General features: G+C 40.8%; 1 pseudogene; it reads right to left on the bottom strand.

Annotated features, from left to right (window-relative positions):
- Positions 1 to 335: 335 nt before the first annotated feature.
- On the bottom strand, positions 336 to 1,470 carry LOC108105314 (annotated as a pseudogene).
- Positions 1,471 to 9,349: the final 7,879 nt, after the last annotated feature.

Genomic DNA, 9,349 nt, shown 5'->3' with positions numbered 1-9,349 from the left:
TACAAGCGGTTGCGATCGAGTCAAAATCTATATAATAACGCGTGGCAAGTTACAAGCGGTTGCGATCGAGTCAAAAACTATACAATAACGTGGGGCAAGATACAAGCGTTTGCGATCGAGTCAAAAACTATACAATAACTGCCGAAAAAACGTGCAGAAAAGATAATGCAGAAAAACGCGTGATACTGCAATACCAATGCAAATTCACTGCCATTTTGTCTATGCGTGTGAGCTTCAAGATTTGAGACGAAAAACAAAACAATGATGTGCATTTAACTAGCTACGATTAGAACAACAATACAACAATACGATGATTTAACTAGGTGCGATTTGACAATAATACAATAATGATAAATGGCCGATCTATTCTTCAACATACCGGCCCCCCTGAACGACGGTTCAGTTCAAAGGAAGCACAAATTCGTAATGGGGCCTCTGATCCTGCCCAGGATGAAGTTGTACGACTCGTCCCAACACAAGATGGCTATCTCTAGCAGGAAGAGTATAAGTCCCAGTAGCGTGGAGAAGGCCCACGCTGTTTCAATATACCAATGCAGACGCTCGTGCGGAGATTCATGGACCAGGGAAATACTGTGCAGATTACACCCCGTCACGATGTTTGGCAGGATGCAGGTGCTGATCATCAGGGCCAGCATGTGCACCGCCACCAGGAGGGTGGTGCAGATGGCGAAGGCTATCAGCAATCCCGGTGGTACACTTGTGTCGGGATCCAGTTGCACTTCCACCATTCACCATTGCCACCGTGGCAAATCCTGAGAGCAGGGCTGATATCTTACTGGAAGCCTTGAGCTTGGCCCGACTCAGCTGAATTTTCCTCTAGGATAGATACGTGGGCGAGTGGAGATCCTCGCCGGACTGCGACATGCTGTTGCTGGCGGTGCGGTGATGTCCGCGCGGCTGAAAGCGGTAGGATTGATTCTGTTGGTAGATAGGCAACTGAAAGGGCGGCGGCTGGGCCGCCAATGAAGGCGATGCTATGGAGGATAGTGGTGCGAGTGATCCTAGTGGCGCTATTGGTACTACTGCTGAAGCTGCTGCCGCTGAAGCTGCTATCGCTGAAGCCGCGAATGCTGGCGAGCCGTCTCGCTGCGCAGTGAAGCGTCTCGTTTGCGGCGAATTTGAATTGAACTGGCTGTGATAGAGGTACCGCGACGACCCAAGAAAATTGATCGCTCTGATATTCCCCAGTTGGTGCGCGTGCAGCTGGGTGGTCTGGTGGGACTGGTAGGGGCTGTTGCTGGATTTGACTGGATTCGGATTTTGGCGCATATGATCGCCGGTTGCCGCTGTGGCTGTAGCCGCTGCCGTATAGGCATCCACACTGGCCGCCAATCTGGCAGTGGCATGCAGAGCGCTCGCCAAGGCCGAAGGTTGCTGCCGAATCCCCTTGCGGTTCGGCTGCGGATGCACCTGTTCCATGTCCATGAAAGAGCGAGCTAGGGAATCCAAATCTTCGTAAGCGTGGTGTACTTATGCTTTCGTAAATGGTTCGCCACAATCATTATAGCTGCCTGTAATGACCCAACCAAAATTAGTATGTAATGCTATGGGGTATTCAATACCAAACTTTCGGCGATGTCCAGTATAGATGTTCCACAGTTGATCAGCGCCTAACATAACGTCGATTTTTCCCGGTGATCCAAACGTCGGGTCAGCTAACGGTAAGTTGCGATTTTTGGTCCAGACAGAAGCGGTGGATTTGACCTGCTGATCGGGAATCAAAGAAATCAGAGAACTCAAAATTAGGCCAGAGACCTCCCATGAGGCAGTCCTTGAAAGCAAAGTGAAGCTAGCGCGACTTCGGCTAACTCCAGCCGGGTTAGCACCTAATCCAACAACTGAGATGCGAGCATGCGTGCGTGGAATTCCAATCCGTTGGATAAACGACTCAGCTACCATGATTATTGTTGATCCAGTATCGAGCAATATCCTACATGAGGTCTTGTTGCCACATGTGTCAATTACATTGGCTAGAATAGTTGGCAGGTGGGCTTGATTGTTGGCCCTCTCCACAGTATGATGGCTGACAGCAGCAGTATTCATACCAACATCAGGATCAATCGAAGGAAATATATTAACCTCAGCCGCAGACATATGGGCGCAGGCCAACGGAATCGATCTAGACTCTTCCGGGTGGACTAGCGTGTGATGCTTAGCGTTGCACTGACGGCAAGTGTTCGAAGAATTACAATTCTTGACTTGATGAGATCGACTTAGGCAATTAAAACAAAGCTTAGTATCCCTGGCAAAGGTACGGCGATTTACGACATCCAGGGCTTTGAATGCAGTACATGCGTATATAATGTGCTGTCCTTGACAATATATGCAGTCGCGAGAAGTCTGATTTGATCCACTTGGTGGGGTTGCATTACGTGTATATTTTGACAAGACTCCAAAGTATCACAATGCGCAAAAAGAAAAGCGAATAGATCATGTATGGTGACGTCTTCCTTGGACGACACACTGCAGTTTGCCCAAGCTTGTTTGATTTCTGGTCCTAGTTTGGATAGCAAAATATAAATTAGCCGCACATCGCGGCTGTCACAGTTCAGTGCGTGTAGGCCTCGAATACATTCGTCGGCAAAGTCAATTACCTTACGTAACTCTACGATATTCAAATTGTTAGCGGTTGGCAACGATAGAAAATTCTGAACAAATGATCGAGCGATTAGCGTTTTCTTGTTATACGAATTTCCAATTTTTCCCACGCATCTTGGTAGTTATCATTAGTAACAACAACATGTTTAATTAAGGAAAGTGCTTCCCCATCTAAATAAGATTTCAGATAATGAAACTTTTGGCACTTGGAAAGCTTTTCGTCATTATTTACTGAGCTTATGAACAAATCACTAAATTGGCTCCAATCTTCGTATTTGCCAGAAAATGTGGGAATTCGAATTTTCTCAAACTTTAAATCAGCTGCTCCCGATGAGGGATGTTGGCGTATTAAGTGGACTGTATTTCTTTTTTCTAGGATTCGAGTTTATTTCTTAATTATAAGCGGGTTTACAAAATATTAAGCGGGGCAGGTTGCGAGCGGTTGCGAGCGAGTACAAAACTATACCTATATATTAAGCGGGGCAGGTTGCAAGCGGTTGCGAGCAAGTACACAACTATATATATAAGCGGGGCAAGTTACAAGCGGTTGCGATCGATTATTAACTATTTATTAAGCGGGGCAAGTTACAAGCGGTTGCGATCGAGTCAAAATCTATATAATAACGCGTGGCAAGTTACAAGCGGTTGCGATCGAGTCAAAAACTATACAATAACGCGGGGCAAGTTACAAGCGGTTGCGATCGAGTCAAAAACTATACAATAACTGCCGAAAAAACGTGCAGAAAAGATAATGCAGAAAAACGCGTGATACTGCAATACCAATGCAAATTTACTGCAATTTCGTCTATGCGTGTGAGCTTCAAGATTTGAGACGAAAAACAACAATACAATGATGAGCATTTAACTAGGTGCGATTTGACAATAATGCAATAAGGATAAATGGGCGATCTATTCTTCAACATTACCTATTGCATTTCGTAGTTGGGACTCCTACGTCAACCCGAAATTAGGACAAGGAAAACAACACTGTTGGAATGTTAAACTTTCAGCAAATCGGGAGAGACCTAGGTTTGCAATAATTGCATTTACACTGAACGGAAAACTTGTCACAAATAATATATAAAACTTGATGGTTCATTTAAATTCTGACTCATACCCATATGATAATTTAAATGTCGGCTTCAATAAGAATCAGTTTGCTCACCTATATGAAATGTATTCAAGATTTCAATCTAGTTACTACAATAGTGAGTCACAACCATTTTTAACACCATCGGAATTTAAAATGAAAGCTCCAATTATCGTAATTGATCTATCATATCAAAATGAAACAGTAAAATCTGGTCCTTTTGACGTGAGGATTTCAACTGAACTGAAGACACCAAGTGACGAAAATACCCACGCTTATTGCCTACTCATACACGATCGATTGGTCCAATATAATCCATTAAACGAATTAGTACAACGAGTTGTTTGATATTGTTCAAAAATGATTAAAGATATTATATCAATTGATATTCATGGTTTCTTTGACTATAACAATAAATTTATTCTTAAAGAAATTGAAATAGTAGTTGAAAAGGAACCAAACTTAAATAATAGTTTTATTATAATATTTTATTATTACTTTATTAAATACAAAATCTGAAACCACTGCAAACTGGTTAACAAAAAAGCATCATAAAATTTGTTGGAACGATGGAGGTGAAAGTTTTGCGCAAACGCGACGATTAAGGCAATAACTATTGCAAAACAAATTATCTGTAAGGGAATGGAAAAGAAACGTTTTCTACAATCGTTTTTTGGAAACCACCATTTGATTAATGTTGAGGACATACATTGTCCGTCATTAAACCGGTTTAAAGGAAACAGATTTCCCTACTGTAAAAATCATGTCAAAGGTGGTGTTTGTGCTTTAAACAATGCATAGAACATTCTAAATTTTTTTAAAAGTAGATCAAAATAAATGAAACATATCTATTTGCATTCAATTCATTTTGAAATTGAGACCACTTGTGACAAGACCTGTTACACATAAAAAAAAAAATATTTCAATAAATAATGAAATTTCTTGAAGAAATTGATAATTTTTTTCTACAATTCAATGGGAAGATATTTGAAAATAATTTCCAATACCTTCTTAAAACCAAAATTATGTTCATGAATCAAGGTGCTCCAGATCTAAAAACAATGAAATATGGTGAACACTTTACATTCTGTAACACCGATTCGAGTGTTCGAGGAATGGAGCTAGAAAAATAATTTCGTTGTATCAATAATTAATAAATAAAAGTATTATGTGAAACGAAAAAAAAAAAAAGTTGTTTTTTTACTTTTTATAAATAAGGGAAGGGAAATACATATATATAGACTCACTTGCACACGTGAACATATACACATACACTACCCCCCGGAACTCAACCGCATTCAGCGCGTGGGCAACGGGTGCCGTAACATGCTCTGACAAGATGTTTACAAAGCAGATGCATGCGTGTGAAGTGACCTTTTATTAGGGGTGAAATTACTTAGCGCTGTGAAACAATGACTACACACAATAACCACAACTTCGTATCCTTTTATCTATGTGTTGGAATGAGAGAGAAATACTAAAAATACACATCTTATTACGGTGCGAGCATGGATCTTCATCATCGTTTCCACATGTCAGGTTTCCACACACATCTGGGGTTCCCACTCAACCATACACACGCACACACGTAGACAGAGGCTTACATATATAGAAATTGACAGTGTGTTTTGAGAAAATTCAACCCCTTAAGACGTTCCCAATCCTCTTAATTAGGGTCAGGAATACATTTCAATATTCCCAAATTGCGCATAGGGGGGTCGGAAAACTAATCATGACACAATCGACACATTTTATTACTTCTTTAAACACGTGCACTGATTTTAAAAAACTATAATTTATGGTTTTATGATTTCTGTGCCGGAATCCATACTGACTAAAAGGGTGATGGGGAATCTTTATCACAGGAGACGATGGATAATGGGTTTCGGGGTGGCGGAAACTATGTTTTTATCACTAATGTGACAGCTTAATAGCCCAAAAATCTTCGCCAGAACTAGCGTTCTTAACCTACTTATGTAAAAATCTTGATACATACAACCAATGGTGATTATTTAGTTTTTCTCTGTTGTCGTGTATCAATGATCGTTCTTGATTGAAACAGGCAACTAATATCATTGCGTGCTTACTTATAGTCACGTTTGTAATATTCCTATAAGCATTTGTATGATTTATTAAATTTTAATTTGATTTCAACTAATTCTGCATTCAATAGATGCCATTCCAATTCCTGCTTATAGAGTCTTCGAAATAAATTTTGTCAACCGAAAGAACAAACATAGATTGCATAAGAATTTATTTAGTATTGTAAATTGAATTCAATTACATATATATTTTTAGAATGCAAAAATATATTTAACATTTTGTTTTATGCCATCTTTGTTACTGTTTTATATTTTTAAATTTTTCTTAAATTTTATGCAGGTCCAGGCCTAGCTTAAATATTTTTTTCTTAGGCACTTATTGTGCAATTTATAGATTTTAAGTACTTTAGCACACATTATTACTACGATGATAATCAATAATGTGGTTATTAAACCCATGTCTTTATTCTCAACTTCAACTTTGTTAATGACATTGGCAGTGGAGTCCACTGTTTTACTGTCTATTAACCCCATATCAGTTGGATAATTAATTTCTATCAATGTAATTTTATTTTTATATGGGTATTCTTTCTGAATTATTTGAGAGTCTGGATATTTTCTTATGATGTTGTTATTCATAACATACATTTTAATTGATAATTTTCATTTCAATTTTTTTTTTTGATTATGTTTGGTTTGACAGTTTCCTATCTAATTGTTGCGGTTGAAGTAGCTGCTCGCCTAGAGCATCGTTCTTTAACATGGTTGTTGTAGAGAAGTGATCGCCCTTCTCTTTAATGTGTCAGAATTTTACTCAGACATAGACTGAGTGCTGGGTTTTTGAATCAAGGAACTGAAGTTGAGCGCGTAGAGACTCCTAACTTTAGACACCCTGAGAGTCTTGTTCCAATACAAAGCAGCTCGAAGAATAAACTTGCTCCAATAAGCAAGTTACCTATTCGCTCGATTGCCGCAAACCACTTGCAGATACCTTCTCCACACCTGGTAGCTTGAATAATGACCGAAAGTGTGCCTGGAAATATAACAATTTATTATCAAAGCATAAAATCCTCTCATGGGGTTTCAGGGATCGAAGTGTGTCCAACTCTGGGCCATCTAAGCAGGAACTAAGATGCTGGAATTTTTCTACATTTGACAAGTCCTTGTTTGTTTCCACCACCGTATTGAACATAGCATAAAAGTCCGGCCAATCGATGTAAGGTCCTCCAAATCACGGAAAATAAAATTCCGAAAGTCTGGTAGGCCTAGATTTGCCGTTAAAGGCGGCACTGATGCCATTCATTTCGGTTGAATTTGCCATGGACTTTCTCTTTTCGTTGTTTAAGTAGCGGCAGATTCTTCCTTTTGTTTCACAGTACGCGGTGGTAAATCTTATGCGCGCGTCGGATTCCATCTCCGCGATCACTAGCCGTTCGAGGTTAAGTGGAGAGCTGTCAAAGTCGGATTTCATCCTCTCGACTAACTCTAACCGCACCTGCAACTCACTTTCATCGAACTTAACCAATTGTTCGTGACATAGGGGTGTATTTAACGCCGCAAGTTGACGCAAAGTCTTCGTTATCTGGGGCACGTTGCAGAAGCCCTCTTTTATTTGCTTTCGAAATTATTAATTGATTTCGGAAAGAGTTCTACGCGAACTTTCCGATGAACTTCACTAACGGTGACGAAAGCGAGAAAAGAAATAGCGTGTAGAACGAAACCGAAAACCGAAATACCTCCGTTTAGCAACCGAAATTATGTAACGCTCAGCGTTGTGTAAAAGTTTTCGAAATGTACAGCAGCCGATGCTGACTGCAGCTTTGGTTTGTAGGTAGAAGCGAATACCGTACAACCGATGCGAATTGAGTTTATTGACTTTCGGCTTGTCTTATAGATAAAAGAGGTAATTCATCATAAAGTGATGCTGAACAAATTGTAAGCCATAACTCTTGTATTAGCTAGATGACTACAAAGTTTAATAAAATATTAAAGCAAAAGGTTAAAAGAATAACTTTAAAAAGACTTAATCTAATAACCTAATAATAATAAAGATATCTACTTTGAAAGTTATACTTATAATCGAGAGCAGCAACCAGAAGCAGCATCGGAGACAGCAGAGACAGCAACCACGTACAAATTTTTTTTACAAAATATAAGTTACTTTAATTTTTAATCAAAGCCAAAAAGAGCAAATCTAAATTGAAGAGCACCATTATTTATATTTATGAACTTTAATTTAAATTTATCATTAAAACTAAATATTAAATATTCGGCAATTCACTTTTTAGATTCGACTTTTACTTTCAGTAGTTAGTGAAATACTGACTGCAGTGGACCATTTTACGCCATTGCTACGTTTTTACCGCCAAAAGGATTCGCATGAATTTACTCGGTTCTTGTGTGCGAAATAAAATTTACTGAGTTTTTTCAATTAAAGTATTATTTGGGGAGGTAAGTTGCGCGCGAAGTTCGATTTTTACACTGGTCAACATGAAAGCCGGATCGGATGCTCCTACTTTGGAGCAGTTGGTTAACTTGCAGGCGAATCGATTTCAGTCCAAGAAATCCCTGTTGCAAAATTTTAAAAAGGATTCGCAATCGAGGAAAACGAGGATTTACCTGAAGAAACAGCTGGAACAAGTTGAGGAGTTACGAAGCGCGTTCAGGGAGACGGATTTAGTGATCGTGAACCTGAAGGATTTTCCGTGTCGGCCTATGCCACGAAGGATTTCCAGTCTGAGTTCGAGGAGCGGTACATGGATACCTATTGCGCTTTCGCGGAGGATTTGGACAAACTTGGACCAGAGGCTTGTGAGCCTCCGCCGCCAGTGTCTGGGGGAACCGATGCGGAAGTGCTCCTAAACATGCCCCAGATGTCGGTTCCAAAGTTCTCCGGCGCGTGTGTCGATTGGCCAGGCTCTTATGATGCCTTCACGAGCCTAATCCACAACAACGCCAATCTAAGTAGTGTGCAGAAGTTGCACTTTCTCAAGGAGTCGCTGCCGAGGGACCGCGATAATGACATCCGTCAGATGCAGCTCACAGAAGGGAACTATTCGGTGGCTTGGGGATTGATGATCAAGAGGTAAAACAATCCTCGCCTCGTTTTCGCCCACCACATGAATGCCATCTACGCGTTGCCTAGGCTACAGAAGGACAACACAGAGTTAATACGGTCGATGTTAAGCAAGATCTATGTTTGTATGGCTGCAATCCGCCGCGTCAAGCCTTTAGCAGGGCTAAATTATGCATCAATTGTCTAAGTAAGGCGCATGCCATTTCGCGCTGCTCGAGTAATAAAGGCTGTCAAGTTTGTGGGCAGCGTCATCACACATTGTTGCATTTCCCTGTTTTGACTCATAGCCAGTCGCCGAGCGGTGTGCCGCCGCATCCGGTCCGGATTGTGGCGCCGACTCCTACTGCTCCTGCAGATAGGGAGAGCGTATCTCAACAGCGCAGGCAGCCAACGACAGACCAGAACCCCGGCGCATCTTACGGATGCTATCCAGCGACGTCATCGGATCTGTCTTCGAGAAATGTCCTTCTCGACGCTGCTCGAATCACCGTGCGGAACCCGGTGAACGGACTGCACGCTGTC

Source organism: Drosophila eugracilis, unplaced genomic scaffold, assembly GCF_018153835.1.
Source record: "Drosophila eugracilis isolate 14026-0451.02 unplaced genomic scaffold, ASM1815383v1 contig_2028, whole genome shotgun sequence".
Lineage (NCBI taxonomy): Eukaryota > Metazoa > Arthropoda > Insecta > Diptera > Drosophilidae > Drosophila > Drosophila eugracilis.
Note: the sequence above shows the minus strand (reverse complement) of the source record. Positions and strands in the feature narration are given on the sequence as shown.